Genomic DNA, 27,776 nt, shown 5'->3' on the forward strand with positions numbered 1-27,776 from the left:
CAATCTGTCCCTCCAGCATGTCCTATTTATTTCTGTGCTGAGGTTTAAGTCCATGGAGCATGTAGCTCTAAGGGATTTGGATTTCCTGAGGTGGAGCATGTCCATTAATTCTGGGTTGGACATGGCTTTATACATCAGGCACAGATCACCTCTGAGTAGGCGGTAAGCAACTGAGTAGAGCTGGAGTTTCTTTAGCCTAACAGCATAGGGCATCTATTTGAGTCCCTTGATCCTCTTGGTGAGGTACTTTTGGGGTCTTTCTAGTTGCTGCATGTGTTGGGTAAGGTCCATCCCAAATGGGGCATTGTATTCAATTATGGGCCTGATGAGTGATGAGTAGAGGGGCACAATGACCTCTCTTGATCTAGATGTGAACTCTTTTGTGATAAGGTGGGCTATATAGAAGGTCTTTCTAACCACTTTGGCAATGTGATTGTCAAAGGAGAGATTGATATATATATATATATATATATATATATACAGACATCTATATATATATATATTAAATTTAATATATATATATATATATATATATATATATATATTAAATTGAAATAAAACAGTAAGAAGAAGCAATTACATTTTAAGAAACATTTAACCATCATTATTAACAACCATAATAAAAGATATTCCATCCAATTCATATTAACTGTACAATTTGAATGTAAATTTATCTGTGATTTGAGAATTCTATATAATTGATTACATATCAGATAATTTCTATGGTAATAAAATTTTTGGTTAAACTACTAAAGGAAATATTATCTGATATAATATAATCTTAAAATGTCTTATTCCTTTTTCAAATTACTCTCCATACAATAGTTTAGTTTGTGGAGCTCAGTTGTCTCGGTTTGTTAAAGGTATGAGTGATAATCAGATAGACCCATGTTTATTTATCAGATTAGGAATGATACTCATTCTATGTCTAGAGTGGAACTTAGTTAAGTTAATAGTTGCTATTTTAATTTTATTATATAATTTTTTTCTTAAGCCTTACCAAAATATTAGTTTATTGTTATTCATGCAAGAAATAGGACAGATAACTTCTTTTATTAGTTTATACACAATTAAAACGTTGTTGTTATCAGAGGAAGCTGTGTAATTGCTATAATAATAAAAAAGGCTTTCTTTCCCAATAATGACTTAATATGGACTTGACTTTATTATCTTTAAATATCAATGGCTTAAATAATTCTAGCAAAAGAGCAAATTTACTGAAATATTTTAAATTGAACAAAGCACAAGTTGTCTTCCTTCAAGAAACACATTTCAAAATAAATGATAGATATAAATGGAATCCCAAGGAATATATGATATCAGCCCAATCCTCCTATAAGACAAAAACAAAAGGAGTAACAATTATATGGAAAGAAATATTATCATCCCAGAAATTATTTATAAGTAAGAAGATAAAGAAGGTCTTATAGCCTTTGTAATAATTAAATTTAATAACAGAATATGGACTCTAGTAAATCTATACTGGTTCCCTAGTATTGGAATAGGAACGGTCAAAAAACACTTCAATTTTATTTCCAATAACTATAAAAGTAACTTAATATTAGGAGAAGACTTTAACTGTACACTAGATGCTTCTAAATCTACAAACAAGAGACCTTTACATACATATTCTATCTCAAAATCTTTAAATAAATGGGTTGAACTATTTCATTTAATAGATACCTTTAAACTGAAAGGAGATAAATACTTGTTGTTCTCTCATTAAGATCACAGATTTGGAACCCAAACCAGAATAGACAAAATAGTTATTGTTCAAGATTTAAATTGAAAAATCATAAATTTCTCAATCATCCCTAGCCCTTTCTCAGATCACAACTCTTTAATCTTGAAATTTCAAATTGAGTTCAAACCATTAATCTTTTCTTCCAGAATCCCATCCTATATAATAAAAATCAAATAATTTAAAGCTTGGTTGTTATCAGAATTACAGTTTTTATAGATATTAATAATACTATAGAAATCAAAAACATTATGATATGGGACTCATTAAAATCTTATATATTTGATAAAACCCTTAGATGGTATAAAAACAAAGGTAGAGAATGGGATTCTGAATTATGAGATTTAGAATCCAGACTCTTGTCTGCAAAATCTGAAAAAATTAAAATTCTTTAGAAATTAAAAAGAAAATAGAGGAATTAAATAAAAAAAATAATGAAATTTTAACACATAAAACTAGTTTAGCCTTAGAAAAAACTAAAAATAAACTCCTTGGCTACTTCCCCCAAATATTTACATAATTTATCTACAAGAGTTAAAATACAATCAAAAACTAATAATATCAACAACATCTATCATTAAAAGAAATGGAAAAAGTATCGGATATAGGAGACATTATTGATGCATTCAGACATCACTACATGGAACATTTAAAAAACAGAAAATACATATACTGATCAATTAAGTCTGGATACAAAATCTATTAATATAAAAAAATACCAGAAGAATACAAACTAGAGCTAGAAAAAACTATATCATACAAAGAAATTACTGACAAAATAAAAGAAGGCAAAAATAATAAAGCACCAGGAATTGATGGCATAATTATGGAAATATATAAACTTTTCCCTTCAATGATAATATCCCTCTTTCATAAAACTCTATTAGAAATTAAATCACAAGCAGTAATACCACCTTCTTGGAAACATTCTTTAATCACTCCAACCGTAAAGGAAAATAAAATATCAAATCTTTGTACTTCATACAGACCCATATCATTATTAAATAATGATTATAAGATATTTATGACAATTTTAACCAATAGAATGAAAATACCATTATCTAAAACAACAAATAATGACAAAACTGGATTTATTTACAGTATACACACGCATGATAATATTAAAAAGGATACTTACTCTCATAGGTTACGTAAATAAGGAAAATAAAATGACACTCATAATTGGTTTCGACATAGAGAAAGCCTTCATTTCCTTAAATTGGGACTATCTATTCAGAATTCTTGAACTATTTGAATTTTTTGAATTTCCTACTTCCTTTGATCATCGATTTTATATATATATATATATATATATATATATATATATATATATATATATATATATATATAATCTAGCTTATGTTAAACTAGGCCCTTTTACTTCTGAATATATTTATATAACAAAAGGTACTAAACAAGCTGTCCCATGTCACCAAATCTATTTGCTTTGGCTACTGAAATATTGGCAGATTCAATACACAATGATTTAAAGATAAGAAGAGTGGGTGTTTATGATCAATATACTTCTAAAGTAATTCTCTTTGCTGATGACATATTATTAACCTTATCTAATTCTAAAGAAACCTTAGAGGAACTGGATATATATTGATTGAGAAATTTTATAGGACTTCAGATCTTCAATTTAATAAATCAAAATGTTTAATTTTAAATAAAAAAAGAAATACAGGTTAAGGGAAATCATATCATAGGGAAACAATAATCTACTCTAAAGCACTTAGGAATAGAGTTATGTAAACATCTAAATGAAATAATTGTAATAAACTATAGTAATATCATTAACACAATTAAAATATGTGTGGAAAAATACAATGAAACAGTATTAACATCTGAAGATAGATTACAATTAATAAAAATGGTTTTACTACCTATGATTCTTCATGTAGCATTAGGAATACAGTTACTTCCTGAAAGGAAAGTCCTTAAAGAAATAAATACATGTTTAATGAAATATTTATGCTTCCCCAAGAGGAATAGAATTGCCTTAACACATCACATTAGACCACAGATACAGGGAGGACTAAACTTTCCAGATATTGAAACATATATAAAGGCATCCATATCTAAAGATATTACAGATTGGATAAATCCTAATTATTCCACTAACTGGAAAGAATTACTAACTGTGATATCAATAAAATAATTTAATTTACTGAAACAATTTCAAATATCAGATAAAACTAATACACCTTGATGCATACTAAGTATCATATGCAATACAAGAGAACAAAACCCACTAAACACATTTGATCAATTATTATATTAATTCATTTAGAAAACTCATTAATACAAATATAGATTTAAAGCTCTGGATTGACATCTTAACACCATTCATCATAACAAAGAACTACCCACATAAAATATATAGTGAAATAATTAATTCTTGGGAACAAATAGGATTTATCTGCTGGTTTCAATGCATCATGGAACTAAAAGTTTTGGATATACAAATAATAAAAACAATGCATAAAATTCCACAACAGGATTAACTACCTTTACAAAGCATTCTGATGTACTCTCAAGATTTATGCAAAATAATTAATAGTTCCTCTTTTAAAGACACACCGAAACTCATACATTACTTATATGGAATCATATATAATGATTATAACATAAAAAAGTATTTCAAATTTTTACAAATAACTAATAAAATATAAAATAACACCAAAATATCATATTAGAAATATATATCAAAAGGACATTCATTGCAGTTCACTGAAGAAATCAAATCAAATACCTTATTATCAGTAAAGCATACATCTTTTACATAATATTGGAAAATATTTAACTGGAAATACTTACACAGAGCATTTTTAACCCCAGATAAAATTACTTAAATCAATTATTCTACAAATGGAATATGTTGGAGATGTGAGCAAGCACATAAAGCAGATTGGAATCATATTTTCTATGATTGTGTTAAAATCAAGACTTATTGGAATGGAATTAATAACTTCCTACAAGCTTTATTTAATGAATCTTTTATCTTATTCAAGGCTCTTATTCTGTTGAATGTAAATGAAGGCCCTCACTTAAATAAAACAAACATGCATTTATTATGGACAATACTCACAATCTCAAGTAAAGGTATAACTAGAAGATGGAATACAAACACAATACTGACTATGGAAGACTTCTACACTCTGCTGAAGACTACAGCCTTGATGGAAACCAAAATTAAAGAAATGAGAATCTACCCTAGGCCATCGGTCAACAATCCATGGAAAAATGTTTTATCATTGATAGACACTATGCAATACTGAATAGATATACTCTGATAACTAGAGAGATATATCTACAAAGTTATTGTATGAACTAAATATTGCTATTGCTGTCAGGCTGATGTAAATATTGTACATATTTATTTAAAATGTCATATATAAAATGCTATGGAATTTGTATAACATTATTTGAAAATAAAAACTATTTGAGAAAAAAAAGAAATTAGCTAAGTTGACATATTTTCAATATATATATATATATATATATATATATATATATATATATATATATATATATTCAAAATATGTATATATTATTCCATATAAGCATGCTTTTATTTATTATAGGAGACACAGCATTTAAGCTTATGTTAAAAGAATAACAATACTGTGAGATCCAGTTTTAACTTGCGGGAGTGACCATAATACTCTAATTATTTAGAGTCATTTCAATACAAACTTTTTATCTATATATAGAGTGCCATATTATTTACAATTTAGTAAACAGCATAGCTTATGTTTTCTGGGTCCCTTTGAAATTCAAGTATAATATCAGTAGCATAAAACTGTACCATTTCAAAATACCAAAGTAAATCAAACCACACCAGTAGTATCCCCTAAATGAGTTATTTTAAGTGACGTAAGTCAGAAAACTCTTTAAATCTTAGTATGACATTCATTGTTAATGTCACTTATATCCTTATATACTCAGGTTTTAATATTATTTGTTTTATATGAAACATACTGCCCTTACTTAGAAAAAATGACAGTTATATGAAAATAGAGTTTAACTTGTGAGGAAGTGAAGGAAGTCCTGCATATTTAATAACTTTTATTTGTTCTCCTTTGTATATATAGGGATACATATATTATATAAATTGGACTGTGGTTTCCCTTTAGTGTCATTTTATATTTCTGGTATTATATATGAAGGCACCTTCCTGAACTATATAAAAGGAAAACCTTTTTTAAAGGAGTTTACCATTCAATATAAGCTTTTATCAATTGAAAATAAAACAACTTCATTTAATTAATAAAATGAAGTTTTATCACTTTAAAAAGGGAGCTAGCAACTGTTGCAGTCAAAAGTGAAAATGATTACCTTGCAAAGAGTAGCATACAGCACCCATTTCTTACTGGTCAAGCACTTCTTTAGATTACAAAATATATATGAGGCCAAATTCAGGAAGCCTCCGTGTAAGAGTTATAACTCTTACACGGAGGCTGCAGTTAAACGGTGTGATGTCAGCATGTCATGCATATGCATGAGGTGAATGAGGCATGCTGAATCACACTGTAACTCGTACACGGTCTGCGAAAGACAGTAGGGGGCGTGTCCGTAGGCTAAGCCCTGCAAGCGGACACGCCCCCGGAAGTCTAGAATGGCAGAAAGTAAACAGCCACGAGAGAGGCCATGGAAATGTGAATAAACACACTACACAACACATGCCCCCACAGACCAGCAATGTAAAAAGTGAACAGATGTTATAAAATTAAAATGAAAACTGTTTTATTTTTTTTAAAACCTCGTAAATGTTTGCTACTGCATGTGCTCGTGTGCGTGGGTGTGCTACTAGCGCAACTGCAGTTAGCAATCAGTGGAAAAGGATATAAGAACTAAATATGCAAAGTAAGCCAAGAAGTAATAGCATAGCGGTAGAGTTGTCGGCTTAAGAGCAGGCAGGTGAGGTTCGAGCCCACACAGCAACCTTTTTTTTTTTTTTTGTAAATAAGCACTAAAAAGGCCCCTGACAGTATTGTACAAATGTAAAAGTATTTCCTTTTGTAAAATGGAATGAAATGGAGCATATATTTTCAAGTAAAACAATAATAAAAATATTTAGAAATGTACTGATAGCTAAGCTGCTGTGATACAGAGTGCCCGCAGCTGAGTAGTGTTTCAAAGGCTGCAAATTGCTTGCCCATAGCTAAGCACTGGTTTAACAGGCTCAAACTGTGTGCAACTAGCTGTGCTTAGCTTAACATGCATGTTACTAGCCAATTAAGGTTTAACCAAGTGCACACCGTTTGTGCAGAGGTGAGCGTCACACCCACAAGCTAACCGCCGGTGCTCATGCGTGAGCTCCGTGCAAACGAGCACAGACCAGGTTTTAAGTGCTTAAAAGTGCCTTTGGCATGTTTGATTGACAGGTCCTGTACTCATTTCTAGACAGTCATAAAAATTAAAAATCAGTGGTCAGATTCGAGCCCAGGATACCATGCACTAGAGTCAAGGTACTAAACCACTAAGCCATGACAGCAGTACTTAGAAATGCAGAAATAGCATATATATAGGATGTAATCCAAAATGGAGCATGATAAAGCAGTTTCTGTGAAGTAGATACAATTCCAAAATGGCCAATCATAGAAATGTGTGGGAAAATCGGCATATATAAGCCCTATAGGCGGGAATACACAGCATAAACGATTGTAGAATAGACCTGCAGGCAGAATGAGTGGAGTAGGGGAGGGACGTTGCTTTCGAGCACAGCGGTGGGGCGTTGAGGAGTCCAGATACATGGTCTGGCTCCTAGTTCACCATCATGAGGCCCAACTCATGCAGGGCCAGGTCTCATGGGGAGCATACAGGGCGGAGGCATGGGACCAGTTGGCTCATGATCTCACTAGTGCCACTGGGATTCCACGTACTGGTGAGCAGGTCCGTCACCACCATGCGGACCTGAAGCGACGTAAACAAGACCAGTTGACCCAATGGATCCAGGAGGCCCGGGATATGCCCAATGCCCCACTACTGAGTAAGTTACATTTTACTTATGTATGTAAGGAATTCAACTAGCTGATACCATGGAGATGTGTATTCCAATATTACTTGTTTTGTATTACAGCTGCAGGTGTCCGCTCTGCGAATCGCAGGGCACATGACTGCAGGCTGGTGTGGCTGCGCCACCATGCAGGTTAGTAACCCCACCTAGTACTTGTAAATAAATATTATAGTGTAGCATGTAGCAGAACACTGCAGTGTATTGATTAAAAGTAATAGAATGTGCAAGCAACAAGTGAAAGTCTGCAGGTATGGCTGCAACAAGTTCATCAGTATGCAAGTGAAACTGGAAATATAATTGATAGAAATAAATAGTTCTGTAATACAGATGTCCCACCATTAATTAAATGTAGTATAACCTGCAGTAGTCTCAAGAGTACAGCTTCAGAAGCTGAGTTAATCACATGTGAGATATATCCCCTGTTGAAATGCTGAATCATGACAGAAGTGAGGCTGCTGGAAAGTGTTTGAATCACCACAGGTCTAATATGTGAACAAAGCCTAGAAGTACCAACCTGAACTGTGAAATAGCAGGATGTGTGAGAGTGACAGAAAGGGTCATGTATCAATAAATAAAGTAGTAATAACTCCTGAATATATAAGCCTCAGTGTGGTTCTACAGAACTAAATGCATGTGGGAATTAAAAATTAACATCCCAAACTGATTTCAGTGTGTCTGAATCTTGAATGTTTAAGCCAAAATCTGTATATGGTGATGACAGTCAACAATTTTCAGATAGAATGAATGATTGTCTGACATACTAAACATCCATAGTTGTCCCCTGCCCTGTCATCAAAGTGTAGCAGGATGATGTATCTGATCAAATTCAAAATAACTAGGATAGTGATGTATCTGTAACAGGTCTAGCATGACAGTCAATTAAAAATCATTTGGAAACTATCACCCACAAGTGAATTGTGTTTCTATTACAAATGTATATCAATGTATAATTTATGAATATGTCATAATTTTCTTTCTCCACCCCACCCTATAATTGCAAATTAAAAAACTCACTAAATATTGGTATGTGAACATTTCATTAACCATGGACATTTGTCCTGTTGTTTCAAAAATATATGCATGTCCGTTGTTGCATGTGCCCTGTTCATACCTGCAAACCTGATGGCCTGTTGCCATTAATCAACCCTGCATGTTGTCTGATTGTGTATTTCTGTTCAAATAATGCATGTGATATTGATATGCCTGTTGTTCAATGGTGTTAATATCTGGGTGTTTGTTTAATGGGAATACCAATGCATGCTGTTACAACTAATTTGAATGGAATAATATGCTACTAACCCAAACTAACATAACATACTCACAAACCTAGAACGCTTGGGAAGGCAGGTCCCAGCGGACCCACCTCTCCCACCTCATCTGGCGATTGCACCTGGCACTAGTGCCCAGGCTGGACCCTCCTCCAGTGGCCCTGTGCCACCTTCGGGTGGAAGTGCTGCAGGGGATGGGGCCTGTCCCCCCTCTGCAAGCGTGGCCGGAGGAGCCCGTCCACTCACCCTCCAAGGTGTCCGGTCTGTGGTGCGAAGGGAGATTCAAGACTCTGTTCTTGGGCCCCTACGCCAGCTTGAGGCCCGGGTGGCACAGCTTACGGGCATGCCCATTGTCCCACCTGCACAGCCCCCAGCACAGCCCCATCCTGGGCTGTGAAGGAACAGTGGCAACTGCCTATGGGTGGGGATATCAGTTCCACTGTTGCCATCTGTGGGCTCATGTGACCTGGATATCCCAACCTCCGTCCTCGTCAATTGTGTAACCCCCCCACATGTGCCATACACCGCCCCTGCATGCATCTTGTCTGTCTTGTCTGTTAACCTACCCAACCTACCTCCCCAGCTATACCGACTACCTTCACCTGACATACCACTCTCACCTGATAAAAAAAAAAAAGGGCACTCTGTACCCACAAAAAAATTACGCCCCATACATAGCTGTCCATGTTGCACACATGTCCGCTGGACATTGAAACTGTTAATTACAATTGGCTGTACAACAGGTATTAATGTTGTCCTGACACCTCTCTCAGGGGTGGAAGGTTTCAAATGTCACACCAAATTACATACAAATGCACAGCTGTTGCTGAGAAAGACATGGGCAGCTATGGGCCTCACCTACATCCTTCCTGCAAATCCCAAGCTTGTTTCCCTACTGTCTTACCCTCTTTGTGACCCCTTTTTCAACACTTTCCTGTCACCCCTTTTTCTTTTAAAGAAAATAGCGCTGGTGTGCGCGTGTGTTAGCAGAGCTCACCGCCAGTGCGCATGCGTGAGCTCCGCGCAAATGAGCGCAGACCTGGTTTTAAGTGCTTAAAAGTGCCTTTGGCACTTTTGATTGACAGGTCCAGTACTCATCTCGAACCCAGGACCTTGGTAACACTAGTCTGTATGACCTATCACTAAGCCATGACTCTCATACAAAACGATAGTGCTAAAATAAATATAACATGTAATAGTAGGAATCAATATAAAGGCAATATAGGATGTGTACTACCCAAAGCATGTCAGGTAGATTTTTAATGCCCGAATTACTGGATTCCCATACTAGTTTAGTGTTAACAGAAACAGCCCTGCTAATTGTTAGCTTGTACATAATAATGTAAGGTAATGTACATATATGAAAGTATGTATATGTACACACACACATATATATATATATATATATATATATATATATATATATATATATATATTAATACATATGAAATATAGTGGTAGGTGTCAGTATTCATACACACTCACTACAGGAAACAGTGAAGATAAATGCAGCAACCAGAATCTACAACACAGCCTGACTCCTGTGAGACTTACTAACCCTTTTAACTGCATAAAGGTGCCTTCAGCACTTTGATTGACAGGTCCTGTACTCATTTCAAAAGAAAAATAAATTCCCACTGTCAGTCTCGAACCCAGGACCTTGGTAACACTAGTCTGTATGACCTACCACTAAGCCATGACTCTCATACAAGAACACACTGCTAAAATAAATATAACATGTAATAGTAGGAATCAATATAAAGGCAATATAGGATGTGTACTACCCAAAGCATGTCAGGTAGATTTTTAATGCCCGAATTACTGGATTCCCATACTAGTTTAGTGTTAACAGAAACAGCCCTGCTAATTGTTAGCTTGTACATAATAATGTAAGGTAATGTACATATATGAAAGTATTATATGTACACACACACACACACACACATATATATATATATATATATATATATATATATATATATATATATATATATATATATATTAATACATATGAAAGATAGTGGTAGGTGTCAGTATTCATACACACTCACTACAGGAAACAGTGAAGATAAATGCAGCAACCAGAATCTGCAACACAGCCTGACTCCTGTGAGACTTACTAACCCTTTTAACTGCTTAAAGGTGCCTTCAGCACTTTGATTGACAGGCCCTGTACTCAATTTGAAAGCAAAATAAAAGCATACTATTAGGCCCTACCACAAGACCATTGTAACACTAGTCTGTATGACCTACCACTAAGCCATGACTCTCATACAGGAATATAGTGCTAAAATAAGTAGAACATGTAATAGTAGGAATGAAGATAAAGGCAATATAGGATGTGTACTACCCAAAGCATGTCAGGTAGACTTTTACTGTCCTAATTACTGGATTCCCATACTAGTTTAGTGTTAACAGAAACAGCCCTGCTAATTGTTAGCTTGTACTTAATAATGTAAGCTAATGTACATATATGAAAGTATGTATATGTACACAATATATATATATATATATATATATATATATATATATATATATATATATATATATATATATATATATTAATACATATGGAAAGATAGTTGTAGGTGTCAGTATGCATACACACTCACTACAGGGAACAGGTGAGAGAAATGCAGCAACCTGAATTTACAACACAGCATGAATCATGAGAGACTTACTAACCTTCACACTCACAGAACACTGTCAACAGCATACCAGCATGGTCCACGCCCTTACAGTCTGAAAGGGCAATGCCTATCTCACATACCCTTTTATAGCACTGTCCTGAAATCACAGTGAGACATGCAATCAGTACACAACTGGCTGCATGCAATTAGCAAATGCTGCCTTACAATTGGTGCAGAGGCCATCACATGGACCTATGCAGATACCTACAAATGCATCCAGTACTAACACTCCACACATGCAATACATTCATTGCACCAAACTGACGGAGAAAGAGAGAGAGAGAGAGAGAGAGAGAAAGAAAGAAAGAAATAAAGCAATAAAGGCAGTGATAAAGAAGAAAAACTGCATCATCACAGCAACAAAACCAGCAGCAGCAGCAGCAAACAGCAATTAGCACCAGTGACACAGCAACAGCTGATACAAACACAGGTAATGCAAAGTAGCAGGTTAATACTGTGTTTACTGTGAAACCTCCAAATGTATCATAGTTCACTATCTATAGGTATGTCCATGAGATAGGTTGTGTGTACATAGTCCTGATATATATACATATGTAATATTGCTGTACGTCTTCCATACTTAAAACTTCCATAGCTTAGAACACAAGGCCAGTTATGCATATGATGCAGTAGTTCCCAGGGTCAGTAGAGGTTCCTCCTCATTGGTGTGGGACCACTGTGTATGTATGGCACTGTTCAGGTACATATCCTGTAGTATGGCCAGGGTTTAATATCAGTCTGTAATGTGGTGCTATGTCCTCTAAGGGTGAACGTATCACACATCCAGGGATACCATTTTGTAACAGTGATGCTGTGTGTTCTGCAATGTTGAGGGTGGCCCTCACCTGGACATGTGAGATGATAGGGAGGTTACATTCATCTGTGATAACTAATTCCACTTGTGTAGGAGAATTGGGGTTTATACCTGCACCTAAACTGTCTGCAACAATGTTGCCAATATCTGTGCATTTGGTGAATGTGAAGCATCTTACCACTGCTGACCACAGATGCCTTGCCTTCATGTGAATCTGCTCTGTGCTGCAGTAGCCTCCTGCTATTGTTATACAATGTGCCTGTATCTGTAGTCCACTGGACAGGATAAATAAGTGGTGTGCATACGGTCTGGGTTAGATATGTGTGTGCACATTACATGCACTATGTGGGATGTCTGTGGTAAGCTTTTGCAAAGGGGCCAGCAGTGTGTGTTGTGGCTTCCACTGGCCCAGTGGGCTGCATGGATAGCATCACAGTCCTAACTAATGAATAACTGTGTAATTACATACATACATAGCAAGGTAGTGTACTGTGCTTGTGGTGTTGTTGGGATATGTATATCCAGGCTGAGTAATGTGTGTCCACATCACAGTGTTGGATGGCAACACACATACAGTATGTTGGGATGAACACCCAGAGTGTTTCAGAAGTGTTGCCTGTGCAGAAATATCTGGCCATTACCTGCACATCCCCCACAACACACACACATGCAACATATGGCAGAAGTAGTATAGCAGTACACATAGGTTCATAGGTTCATACTAGGCTATTTGCCCTAGGGCATTGATAAGCCTAGCCAGAATGTGTTTGTCTTTTGCCACCCAATTAAAATTTATTTTGCTATGCCCTTTTCCGAGGTTAGTATACTGTGCCTCTGTCTAACAGTGACATAGAGGTGATACCCGGGGTACAACTATGATCTCCCATCCACTCATCCAGATTCCCATGGAAGAGAGTCAATGAGGGACTCTGCCTAACCTGTACTGTGAGTTCATTACAGAGTGAAGGGAGCCTCTGGGTTATGAATCTGTCCCTCCAGCATGTCCTATTTATGTCAGTGCTAAGGTTCAGGTCTCTTGAGCGTGTGGCCGTATGGGATTTTGATTTCCTGAGGTGCAGCATGTCCATTACTTCTGGGTTGGACATGGCTGTATACATCAGGCACAGATTGCCTCTGAACAGGCAGTATGCCACTGAGTCCAGCTGGATTTTCTTTAACCGGGCAGCATATGGCATCTGTTTGAGCCCTTTGATCCTCTTGATGAGGTACTGTTGGGGGTTTTCCAGTTGCTGTAGGTGTCTGGTTACACAGACAGTCGAACATGGGTTCTCGTGGGGGCATCCATGGCTGTACTGCCTCTGGCCGACGTGCCCAAGGAGGTATGTTAACCTCCACTATGTTTCAGACTGTCATGCAGGCACAGGTGCGATTGGAAAGGTACACCAGACAGGGTCTGAGGGAGCTGACAGTATGTTGCACAGCCATGACAGATGGCATGCGTGACATTGCGAATGCTATTCATAATTTCACAGATGTCATTGACAGACGTTGTGGGGACATACAACAGCTGCTCCACAACCAGATGTCCATGGTCCAGGGCAATGGTGTGCGTTTGCGGCATCGACGTGGCCGTATGCCGGCAACAGCACCAGCTGGCAGTCGCCGACGATGACAACAGGCCCACTCACGCACTTCAAGTGCCAGCAGCAGCCCCAGCAATGCTGTGTTATTGCTGTCATCAGGACACCCCAGGAGACCACGTGCACGTGGCTCTGGACAGTCCCAACAGGGAACTGTGTCCAGTCAACACACACCCGCTTCTGATGACAGTACCCAGTCTGGGTTAGTACCGGATACAGTCCATAGCACCCCTGCCAGGCACAGGTACCGTGTCCGTGCCCACAGACACTGATCTGGATGACCTGACAGGTGCAGTCTGTGGCTGTCCACGAAACCCTGTACATGGCAGCCATTATGTGGGACTGTGTGCGTGCTTACACACATGCAGCAATTTAACACCTAGGGCAAACACATACACACACACACTGCACCAACACTGGTCCACCCTGTACTGCTGCCCCTCACAAACACACATACACACACATGTCAATTGGTGGTACCAGTGGCTGGCTTGGGCATACCTAACCCACACCCTGTGCATATGATGACACTGTGCCACCTCCTGCATACTACAACATCAGTGCAGGAAAAGGTAAACACGTTGCTGATGCACAGGGTGACTACATAGATGTGTATAAGTAGTAACATGTTGGTAACTGTTCACTGTTCCACTATGATTGTGTGTATATCCCAGCATTCCTGCTGCAGTAACTGTATGAATGTCCTGAATTGTTATCTGCACCCATACTACTTACCAAAGTGTACCAGCTGCACACCATCACATGCTACCATTGACTATGGGAATGTGCATCATGTGCTGTATTGTAGATTCAGCTATATGTATCTGTTCTGTCACACATGCATTTACACACACCCTGCTACCGCCACACATGCACACGCTCACCTGCCATTTCCATTATTTATTACCCTACATGAGTAGCTGTCGACACATGACAGGTACACATTTGAAAAGTGCACTATTTGGATTACTACCGATTTCCTCCTCTCTACCTGTACTCACAGGGTGCAGGCAACCTCATTAGTTTAAAAGTGTAATGTGCATCAGGTACTGTGGTTCCCTGATTGCCACATCCAACATGTTTTCCATATGGAAATGCACACACAGAAACATCCCACATCCACACACTTGCCACATTCAGGTTTCAAAACACTATCTAGGTATGTTCTGGTACATGTGCATGTTACAGTAGCATGTAGCACTATACTGAGTACTGGCAGTTGTCTGTTGTCATGTTGTTTGTATAGGGTGCTGTCAACATCACTGTTTGTTAAGGGAAATGTGCACCCTGCAGTGCGTAGCCCCATTTGGCAAAAGCCACATCCCACCCCCAGCATTGTGCACACACACTAACCCCACTCACACTAAAACACATACTTTCCATTTGCAAGATTTAAACCCCTACCTAACTGTGTTATGACACTAGAGACAGACACATTAGCAGAGTGTGCTATTTGCATTAGTGGGAGAAATTCTTTCTAATGCTGTACTTAGAGGGTGCTGACATCATCTGTGTTTAGGAAAAGGGATGTGCACCCTGTACTGTGTTCTCCCAGTTGGCAAAAGGCACTTTTCCCTCACAACATTATGCACACACACAAATCCCACTCATACTAACTCACATACATTCCCTTTGCAGGATTCAAACCCCTACCTAACTATGTTATGACACTAGAGACAGACGCATTAGCGGCACGCGCTATACAAATTACTGGGGAGTGTTAATTCAGGTAATATAGTTATAGAGTGCTGACATCATCAATGTTTCAAAAGGGGAATCTGCATCCTGTAGTGTACTGTCACAGTTGCTAATAGGGGCATTTCCCACACACACATAGATGTGTTTGAGGTTTGCATATGTGGGGGATCCAGTACTCCAGTGTGATTAGTATATGGTTCGATTGCAACAATGAGGGATATACTTCAAGTGGTGAGCATTTTGTACTCATGTTTGTGATGATCAGGTCTAGTATACTTTCCCCTCTTGTGGGAATGTTGACTACTTGTTCCATAGCTAAAGAGTTTCTGAACTATGGGAACCCTAGAGCTTGGGTATTGTGGCTTGAGTAATGTTCACAGTCTATGTCTGGGTAGTTGAAGTCACCCAGTATGATGGTGTTTGCAGAGAAATCTATACTCTCCTGTGTCATCATGAAGGCTGTGTGGGATTCCTGAGTTTGAGAGGGTGATGTAAGAGCTCCTCTGTGTCTCTTTCCATGTGGTCCAGGGAGGTACGTCTCAGGTTGTTCACACCAGCATGGACAATGACTGCCTCATACTTGTACTTGCTGTGGAGTGACCTGAGTGCTTGTGTTATGTGGCACATTCTATCACCCGACAGGTAGCTAAATGTGGCCCTCACCTTGCTCAGTCTGGAGAGCGGGACGTCAGTGTGTCTGACTATGGCATCACCTATTATAGGTGTGTCACACATTGTGTTTGGCCTTATGGGCTGTGCCTGTTAAGAACACTGACTTTGTGAGGTCTGTGTTGCTTGAGATATGTGTTCATGTGGGATGCAGCGTGTCTGGCCATGTCATTTCTGTCCGTGGTCTGGTAAGTATCACCTTTGGTGACATAGGTATTCATATGTCAGCTGGTGAGCATTTGCAGTGTTACCTACTGAAAGTGGTACAGCTTGTTTGTTGTACAATGGACTACATGCAGCCCTGCTTACAGTAGCTATGTTTGCATGCATGTTTCCTTGCAGTTACCCTGGAATACTGATCCGACCTGCCATGCAGATTTACACAGCTTCTGTGGACTCCTAGTGACATCTGCATAGCTTACTATATGTATGTTCATGTCTCACTTGACAGAATGTCACTGTTTCTCCTGTGCACATGTACGTTGCCTGTGACACTTTGCATATGACTTACCTGGAGTCTGTCCACGTGAGCAGTCATATATGCCACTGCAGGACTCTAAACCTGATGATGCACACACTCGAAACATTCCTCAGCATGGAGAACATCACTATCTGTGCAGTAACAGATACCGGATTCAGGGCTACCAACAGCACCCCAGCACTACCAGGTTATACCTCATACCATGCTTTTCAGGCCCAAAACTTGCACAAAACCACAAAAGGAGGGGGTGTATTGATATTCATCCAAGATACCCACACCTCCAGGTTGGTGGCAAAGCACCAAACATCAGAGACTATCCATATGCAAGTAACAATGGGTAAAACTGCCTTCCAGGTTATAGCCTGCTACAGACCACCCTCACAAACACAAGAACCGCACTTGGCCTTCCTGAAAACAGTTGGAAATATGTAGGTCTGTCCATACACCATTATATTGGGTGGGTTAAACTACCCAAACATAGACTGGGAGCATGACTGTAGCTCCAACACCCTAGCCCACAGATTACTAGAATTTATATACCAATATGCTATGGAACAACTTGTTACCACTCACACAAGAGGGGAAAACATACTGAACCTGATCATCACCAACATGGGGACTCTATGTTCCAGACCAGAAGTGTATCCCTCACTGGTAAGATCAGACCATAAACTAATCTCACTGGATATTCACATCCCAAAGCTACCCCCTGCACAGAAGAATACAGTCAACAACTCATGTAAAGCATGTTCACACTCCTCATAAATGATGTGGAAACCTTCAAAGCCCCCAGGCCTGTTGAATATATGGACCAGACTGCAGATACCTGTATAAAGGCATTCTATGGACACCTTCAGGAATGCATGGATCATGCAATCCCAAATAAAAGCAAGACCCAATCCTCCAAAGGCAGATGTCCTGTGTGGTGGACACCAGCCATAAACAAACTATACAATAGAAGGATGAAGCTACTAAATGATACAACAAACTCCCAAAATGTGAAGGCATCACTGATGAGTATTAGAAGAAAACTACAGGCACTCATAAGATTGTCTAAGGCCATCTTTGAGAGAACATTCCACAAGACACTGAGGATAATCACAAGGCTTTCTGTAGTTATGTTAGGAACCTGGGTGGTAATTCCCAGATATGCTCAGAGGTAGTCCAAGATGTCACAAGAAATACCAAACACACAGACATTGCCAACATCCTAGTGGACAGGTTCACTGCTACCTTCTCCCCCCCTCCACACCAAAATGGCAAATATTTCTCCCAGCAGAGTGCTGCCCCCCCTGACATCTCAGATGCTCAGGTAAGAGCTGCCCTCTCCAAAGCAATAAACACTGCATCAATGGGACCAGACAGTGTCCCAGGCTGTGTCCTTCATGAACTCCAAGAAGAGCTACACCCAGACATAACACTACTGTTCAATCCCAGCCTTACTACATGATATGTGGCCAAAGAGTGGCATACAGCAACAGTGGTCCCTCTACATTTAGGTGGTGCCTTAACGGATCTTGGACACTATCGCCCCATAAGTCTGAATAGCTTGGTCTGCAAAGCTATGGCAAGGATCATCATGAACCTCATAGATATAGATATTGGGGACCTACAGACACTTCATCGTACACAGTTTGGCTTTGTTAATGGCAGATCCAGCCTCTCAAACCTGTTTGATTTCTTTGAAACAGTCACCAAGGCCTCTGTCAAGGGGAAGGTGGTCTACACAGCCTACCTGGACCTTGCATAAGCCTTTGATACAATACCCCACTTGTGCATTCTAGGGAAGCTCACCAGTGTACATATTAACCCCTATGTCACTACAGATATTGCACAGTGGCTCAAGGGCAGAACACACATGGTTAGAATTGCTGGAGCCATGTCAGCCTCAAAACCAGTTACAAGTGGTGTCCCACAAGGCTCAGCCCTGGGATCTGTCTTGTTCAGTATATATTTATCAGAGGTACAGGCCAACATGGAAGGACTGTGGCTGAGCAAGTCGCAGATGACTGCAAACTGGACGCCATAATCAACTCTCCAGCCAACACACGCATCCTCCAAAAGGGCCTCTTAGAAACAGGCGACTTGTGCCACAGCCATGGCCTTAAGCTGAATGCCAAAAAGTGTATAGTCATCCCCTTTGGCAAAAACAAAGTGACCACAAAGTACCACATATGTGTTAATCCATTAAGTACAGATGAAGGAATTATGGACCTTGGGGTACACAAGTTGATAGCATTCTCTCATTTGACAACCACATGGCCAAAGTGGTTAGAAAAACATTTTATATAGGCCACCTCATCATGAAGGGATTCACATGTAGATCAGGGGAGGACATTGTGCCTCTTTACTCATCCCTCATCATGCCCATAATTGACTACAATGCCCCTGTCGGCATGCACCTTACCAGACACCTGCAGCAACTGGAAAGACCACAAAAGTACCTCAACAAGAGGATCAAAGGGCTCAAACAGATGCCACATACTGACTGGTTAAAGAAACAGCAGCTCTACTCAGTGGCATACTGCCTCTTCATAGGCAATCTGTGCCTGACATATAAAGCCATGTCAAACCCTGACTTAATGGTCATGCTGCACCTCAGAATATCCAGATCCCATCAAGCTACATGCTGGAAAGACTTGAACCTCAGGAGTGATATACATAGGACATGCTGGAGGGACACATTCATAACTCAGAGGCTCCCTTCACTCTGGAATATTATCCCAATACAGGTTAGGCAGAGTCACTCAGTGACTGTCTTCAAGAGGAATATTAATGACTGGATGGGACATTGTAGGTTTACCCTGGGTATCACTTATGTGTCACTGTTAGACAGAGGCACAGTATACTAACCTTGGAAAAGGGCATAGCAAGATAGATTTACAATGCATGGTGAAAGCCACACACATTCTGGCTAGGTTTATAAATGCCCTAGGGCAGATAGCCTAGTATGAACCTATGAACCTATGTATCTTGTTCACCATTGGCCCTATGTGCTGTTAATCACCAATGCAATCTCAATACTATGGTAGCATGTGCAAAGGTCAGTTGTCAGTCACCTCTATGGTACAGTTGTGGAATATGTGAGTCATGTAGTAATGTCACAGCTGCCACATGTACACAGTCAACCCTATCCCCTACCCATGGATGTACAACACATGTATGAGATGGAAACACATAGCCAAACTGTGGACTAAGTACTCTGAACCCAGTACTGGCATAACCTGTCAGGTGGCATGAAATACTACAGTGACTGCAATACCAGTCTGATGTAGACCTACACTGACAGCAATACAAGCATGAGAACACACCGGGCCATTCATGGAGCCTAAGAATGGCATCCTGCCTGAGTGGCAGACACCTCTGCAGCTGGCACACAGGCATACGTTAGGCCTGAACATAGCATGCATAACACATAGCACACAAATCCTGTGTGCCAAACAAGCACAGTCTGTACAGCTATACAACACTCCTGCTGCAGTTGTGTTAGGTACTTTTATTGTCCAGTACAGTGAGGTCATGCTCACCAGGCTGGACAAGGTGAAGGTCACAGTGATATGCTCATGGGGCACTATGGTCCACCACATAACACAAGCATACAGGTCAGTCAGATGCATGGACACATATGATTCAGTCATTGGTCATGCCACTACAGCTGATGTGTGATGTCCCTCACTGGAATACATGATAGGGAACATGGAAGGGCTCACTGAGCAAGTGGCACAGGCTGGTAGAACCCTGACCTTGGTTGGCATCATACCCTCACCAGGAATGCTGACATATTACTGAATTTTAATGAATTACTGTAGCTACAACACCCTAGCTGAAAGGTTCTTAGCATGCGGTCACTGCATTGCTATGGAACAACTTCTTACCACTCCCACAACAGGTGAAAACATGCAGCACCTCTTCATCAACAACATGTAGACTATATGCCCCAGACCAGGTGTGTATCCCTCGCTACTAGGTTGATAGCATCTACATCTCACACTGTATATACACATCCCACATGCAGCACCTGCACAGAAGACCACAGTCATAATGTTACCCAGTGCAAATACCATGTATTCACATGTGGCAGGCATCACACATGGTAACTATTGAAGGTCACAGGTACATATGTGTATTTGGTACACACATACATCATGTGTGCATTGTCATAACTGGTTTAATCGATGTCATGCATTATTGTGAGAAACAACCCACACACATGGGCATTCTGTGTGAGCAAAACACACGTGACATGTCTGGAATCAAAAGCCATAAATAAATGTGATATTGTTTAGAAAGGGGTATGTGCATCCTGTAGTGTGTTTTCCCAGTTGCCAAAAGGGATGTTGTTTTCATGCACACCAACTCCCCTTCACACACTTGTCACTTGCTGGATTCAAACCCTTACCTAACGATGTTATGACACTAGAGACGGACGCATTAGCAGAGCACGCTATTCGCATTACTGGGAGATTTCTTTTCTCCTGATATACTTATAGGGTGCTGACATCATCAGTGTTTAGAAAGGGGAATGGACATCCTGTGGTGTGTTTTCACAGTTGCTAAAACAGATGTTCCTTTCATACACTTGCCAGATTCAAACCGCTGCCTAACTATGTTATGACACTAAAGACAGACGCATAAGCAGAGCTCGCTATTCAGATTACTGGAAGCCTTTCTTTCCTCTGATATACTTATAGGGTGCTGACATCATCAGTGTTTAGAAAGGGGAATGAGCATCCTGTGGTGTGTTTTCCCAGTTGCTAAAAGGAACATTTCCCTCACACAGACTTGCACACAGACCAACCACAATCACCCACACACACACACTCTGGATAAGCTGTCATTCCCTAGGGCAAACAGCCTAGTGTTGACCTCTACACCCATATGTTTAACTGTCAGATGCACATTATTTGGTGCTGATAGCAGTGTTTGCAGGTCTTTATTGCCATAACATTTCCTGTTTGTATGAACAACTTGTGTATCTGTGGACGATGTTTGCATATGGGGGAAATCCACTATATCATGTATGTCTCTGTAGTCATTTAAGTGTGAGCACTGGTCAGATTGCTATAATGTTGTTGGTTACTGGAATAACATTACATATACCAGATATATGTGGCAAAATTCTAAACTGATATTTGGACTAAGTGTGTGAGCATGCCCAGTTCAGCCTTCCCATGGCATGTTGTGTGAAAGATGTCTCATTTATCAAAGTGTGTGAGCATGCCCAGTGTGAGCTTTCCATATGTTGAACTCTGCAGCCCATCACATTTGTGGATGAGTGTGAACTTCAACAAATATCTCCTGTTTATGGTTGTGTGTTCTGTGTCATGTTGTGTAGTTACTGTCCAAATGCTTTTGTGTGAACACAACAGGGATTATACTGTGCCTGCAGGTTTTGCATGGGATACTTTGCATACAATTGTCAACATCTGTTCATACTGACCTAACACTGTAGTACTGTATAGTGTAGTGGTTCAGTACTTTCATTGTGGTGGACAGTATCCTGGGCTTTAGTCCTATCACTGCTTTACATTTCCATAGTGAGCACAACAGCCTGGTTAGGGTCCAGTTGTGCACATCTGCACAAAGGCGGTGCCTCTACGGACCCTGGTAATTACCGCCCCATAAGCTTAACAAGTCTAGTCTGCAAAGCTATGGAGAGGATCATAATGGAGCTCATAAACAAAGATGTAGGGGACATGCAGACATTGGACCCATCCCAGTTTGGCTTTGTCAAGGGCAGATCATGCCTTTTGAACTTGGTCAACTTCTTCAAAACAGTCACCAAGGCCATTGATGAGGGAAAGGCAGTCCATACAGCCTACCTTGACCTTGCAAAGGCTTTCGACACAATACCCCACTCGGGTATTGTAGTAAAACTTGCCAACTTAAATGTAAACCCATATGTCACAAGATGGGTTGCAAACTGGCTTAAGGACAGGACCCACAGGGTTAGAGTTGCTGGCGCTATGTCAGACTCCAAGCCGGTCACAAGTGGTGTCCCACAGGGCTTGGTCCTTGGCCCCCTATTGTTCGGCATCTACTTCTCAGAAGTACAGGCCAACATAGGAGGACTCTGGCTGACAAAGTTTGCAGATGACTGCAAACTGGCCGCCATAGTGGAAAGTACATCAGACACGGATATCCTTCAGAAGGGACTCACGGAAACTGATAGCTGGTGCCAGAGCCATGGCCTGAAGTTAAATGCCAAAAAATGTATAGTCATACCCTTCAGGAAAAGCAAGGTAACCCCAAGCTACCATATAGGTGGCAATCCTCTAAGCACAGAAGAGGTTATCAGGGACCTGGGGACCCAGGTTGACAGTGGCCTTTCTTTTGACACTCATGTTGCTAAAGTGGTTAGAAAGACCTTCTACATTGCCCACCTGATCATGAAGGGATTCACATCCAGATCTAGTGAGGTCATTGTTCCCCTGTACTCTTCACTTATCAGACCAATGATCGAGTACAATGCCCCATTCGGGATGTATCTCACCCGACATCTGCAGCAATTGGAGAGACCCCAAAAGTCCCTCACCAAAAGGATAAAGGGACTCCAACATCTGTCATATGCTGCCAGATTGAAGAAACTCCAGCTCTATTCAGTCGCATACCGTCTGCTCAGAGGTGACATGTGCCTGACATACAAGGCCATGCTCCACCTCAAAAAATCCAAATCCACCAGAACCACTAGAGCAAGTGACTTAAACCTTAGCACGGATATAAATAGGACATGCTGGAGGGATAGATTTATCACTCAGAGACTCTCTATGCTGTGGAATAGAATCCCGGTCCATGTGAGGCAGAGCACCTCGCTGGCTCTGTTCAAGAGGAATCTTGACCTGTGGATGGGAGATCGTAGGTTTACCCCGGGAATCGTCTCTGTGTCACTGCTGGACAGAGGCACAGCAAACAAATGGGCAACGTATTGTTTCCATATAATGGGTGGCGTAAGCCACAAAACTCTGGGCTAGGCTTATAAATGCCTTAGGGCAGATAGCCTAGTATAAACCTATGAACCTATGAACCTATCTGACCATGTTGCATTATGTTCAGATATTAACTACTTACAACAGCCTCGTCCAACATCAGTAGTGTATTCCACAACATAGGCGTACATTGGCAAACACTACCGATGTGCCCTAGGCCATTTCTAATGCTAGTCAGAGAGTGTGTTTGTCCTTCGACACATTGTAAGTGTAGTTTGCCATGACATATGTCATGTTTAGTATACTCTGCCTCTGTCTACCCGTGACATAACAGTGATACCCAGGGTAAACCTACCATCTCCCATCCACTCATTAAGATTCCTGTTGAGGAGAATCAGCGAGTGACTCTATGGATAACCTGTACTGGTAGTTTACTCATGCGTGGGGTGGCTTCTGTGTTATGGATAATGCAGTACAGCTTGTCCTATGTATGTCAGTGCTGGGGTTCAGGTCCCTCATGTGCATAGCTCACTGCCATTCAGATTGTACAAGGTGCAGCATGTTCATTGATTCCAGCTTGGACATGGCTTTCTACATCAGGTACAGCTTGTGTCTGGGTGGCCAGCATGGCAGTGTGTGGAGTTGCACTCTGTTTAATCAGGCAACACATTACATCTGTTCAAGCTCTTTGATACTCCTGGTGAGGTACTGTTGTGGACTTTACAGTTGATGGAGGTGTCTGCTGAGGTACACCCCACAGGTGGTGTTGTAATCAATTGTAACGCTGATGAAGGATAACTGCAGAACCACAATGACCTCCCCTTATCTAGATGTCATAACCTTCATGATTAGGTTGGTATATGGATTGTTTCTGTTAACACTACAGCCACATGTTTGTCCAATGCAGGATATCTATCACCTTGTGTACCCAGGTCTGTCATTACATGTTAAGTATGTAATGGGTTAACACCTATGTGGTAATTGGTGGTCACTTACTGTATATCCACAGAGGTTGACTATACAGTTTCCTCCATTTAACATGCTGACATGGCTATGGCACCAGTTGCCTGTTTCTATGTGGCCCTTTTGTGGGATGCTTGTGTCAGCTGGAGTGTCAGATATGTTGGGCGGTTTGTAGTCCTCTGCAAACATATTCAGGCACAGTCCTTACATGTTGGCCTGCACCTATGGGGCATATATACCAGACGGGGAAGGTCCCAGGACCAAGCTTTGTGGGATACCTGTTATATGTGGTTTGTAGTCTGACATGGCTGCAGCATGTCTGACCATGTCAGTTCTGTCGTTGGTCTGGTTTGCAACCCCTCTAGTGACATAGGGGTGTATATATAAGCTGGTGAGCATATCTATATTGAACACGTAGGGTATTGTATGGAAGGCTTTGCAAGGTCCAGCTACACTGTGTGGACCATATTGCCCTCATCAGTGACCTCAATTACTGTTTCAACTGAGTCACACATGTTTAGGGGCAGGGTCTGCACTTAATAAACACACACTGGGTAGGGTGGGTGTCAATAGATCCCCAATATCTTTATGTCTGCGGTACATGCTGATCCTTTCCATAGCTGTGCAGACCAAGCTTCTCAGGATTCTGTGGTGGTTGTTCTTAGTATCCATTCAGGTGACACCTTTCTTGAGAATGACCACTGTTGTTGTACACTGCTCTTTGGGTACATATCCTGTGGTAAGGCTGACATAATGTCAGGGAGGCAGCAGTCTGCTGGGAAAGATATTTTGCATTATGGGGGTTTGCACTGCACCTGTCAGGATGTATGTTGGCAATACGTGTGTGTGTTTGGTATGTTGTTTGTAATATTTGTGTGATCCAGAGCATATCTGGGAATTCACAACACGCTTCCTACCATCAGTTGCAGCAGCCTTGGGGTTATCCTTAGTGTCCTGTACAATTTGTATCATAATAGGTTCATAGGTTCATACTAGGCTATTCACCCTAGGGCATTTGTAAGCCTAGCCACAGTGTGTGTGGCTTTTGCCACCCCTTGCTATGTGAATATTATGGCCATTTATGATTTACTTAGCTGTGCCTCTGTCTGGACATGACACAGTAAAGACCCCCAGTGTGCATCTACAATTATCCATCCATTTTGCAAACTTCCTGTTGAAGAGTGTCAGTGAGGGGCTCTGCCTAACATGTAGTGGAATTCTGTTCCAGGGTGTGGAGAGACTCAGGGTTAGGTATCTGTCCCTCCAGCACATCCTATTTGATTATGTGTTGAGGTTGACATCTCTGACTCACACAGCTCCGATGGCTTTGAGTTTTCTGGGGTGGAGCATATCCATTACTTCTGTGTTGGACATGGACTTGTACAACAGACATACAATGCCTCTGTGTAGGCAGTATGTGACTGCATTCAGCTGTGGTGTCTACAGCCAGGCAGCATATGACATATATTTGAGACCCTTTCTGACTCTTGGTGAGGTACCTTTGAGGTCTTTCTAACTGCTGCAGGTGCCAGGTAATGTACATCCCAAATGAGGCATTGTACTACATTATGGTCTGATAAGGGAACAGTATAGGGGCACAATGACCTTTGTTGACATAGATGTGAATCCTTTCATGTTACAGTGTCCAATATAGACAGTCTTCCTAGCCAAATTGGCGATGTGACTGTCACATAACAGGTTACTGTCCACTTGTGTCACTAGGTCCCTGATTACTCCTTCCATACATAATGGTTTACCACCTATGTGGTAATTTGTGTGTACCTTGTTTTGTATTTGGTGGTACATTCATACTGTCCACTGTCTTCAGGACAGTGGGGTGGGGTTCCTGTGTGTGAGAGTGTGGTCTGTAGCATGCTACAGACTGTACAGCAGTCTTGCCTACGGTTAGTTGCACATGGGTGGACTGCAATGACGTAAGCATTGTCAGTTAACTGGACGTATAGGTGTCTGTGCTGAATATGGATACTCACCCTCCTTTTATGTTTTGTTCCAGGTTTTGTGGCCATAACACATGATATGTGGTATTACCTGGTAGTGCTGGTGTGCTGTCACGAGGCTTGCAGCAGGTTTCTATCCCTGGACAGACATCAATGTTCTCCATACTGGGGAGGGCCTCAGGAGCATGCATATTGAGGTTTACACATCTGGCATTGATCAGCATTACCCTTCTGTTTCTTTCCAGTTTTGTTTTCTATGGTGGTGGGTTAGTCTTTTCGGCCTTGCCTACGAAAGGATCTCTGTAGGTTGCAAAAGCCTTAGGCAATATCCAGACACCCATGGGTAACAGGTGCAAGCCATCCCTGGAACAGCAGCATGTCTCACTATGGAGTCACCTATTACAACTGTATCAGGCATGTTGTTTCTCCTTCTGTCCTGTGACTGTTTGGCACACCAGCTTTGTGTACTATGTGTTACATGTGCTATGTCTGGAGGTTGTTTTATTGGGTGTCTGCTTTGGAGGCTTGTGTTGGTGTTGTGTGTTTGTAATTAGGGCCTCTGGGAATGTTTTTGTGTTTATGTGTTTGGTTTACAGTCGTTGTAGGTCTATGTGGGACTGGGTTTGTGGTGTATGTGGTTACCTTGTCCTCCTGACTAGTTTTGACAGTACTGATTTGGGGTGCTCAGGCTCGGTTTGGCTACCTGGTTGCCTCTATCACATATATTTGTATTTATTGGGGTGAGTTGTTGTTGTGTGTGTACTTGGGACAGGTGTCACATTGCCTCTGGATTCACAGATTCTACTTGTTTTGCCTGGCCTTAGTGGATTGTATGTGTGGACACATTTTATTGCCATACTAGTGATCACTGATTACTTCACTTTTATGTTTGATCTATCATGTGGTAGCTTCCTCATTCTCTTCAATGGTTTAGTAATTGCTGGA

The sequence above is a fragment of the Protopterus annectens genome, chromosome 10.part0 (genome assembly GCF_019279795.1).
Source record: "Protopterus annectens isolate FY-2018-M chromosome 10.part0, PAN1.0, whole genome shotgun sequence".
Classification (NCBI taxonomy): Eukaryota; Metazoa; Chordata; order Ceratodontiformes; family Protopteridae; genus Protopterus; species Protopterus annectens.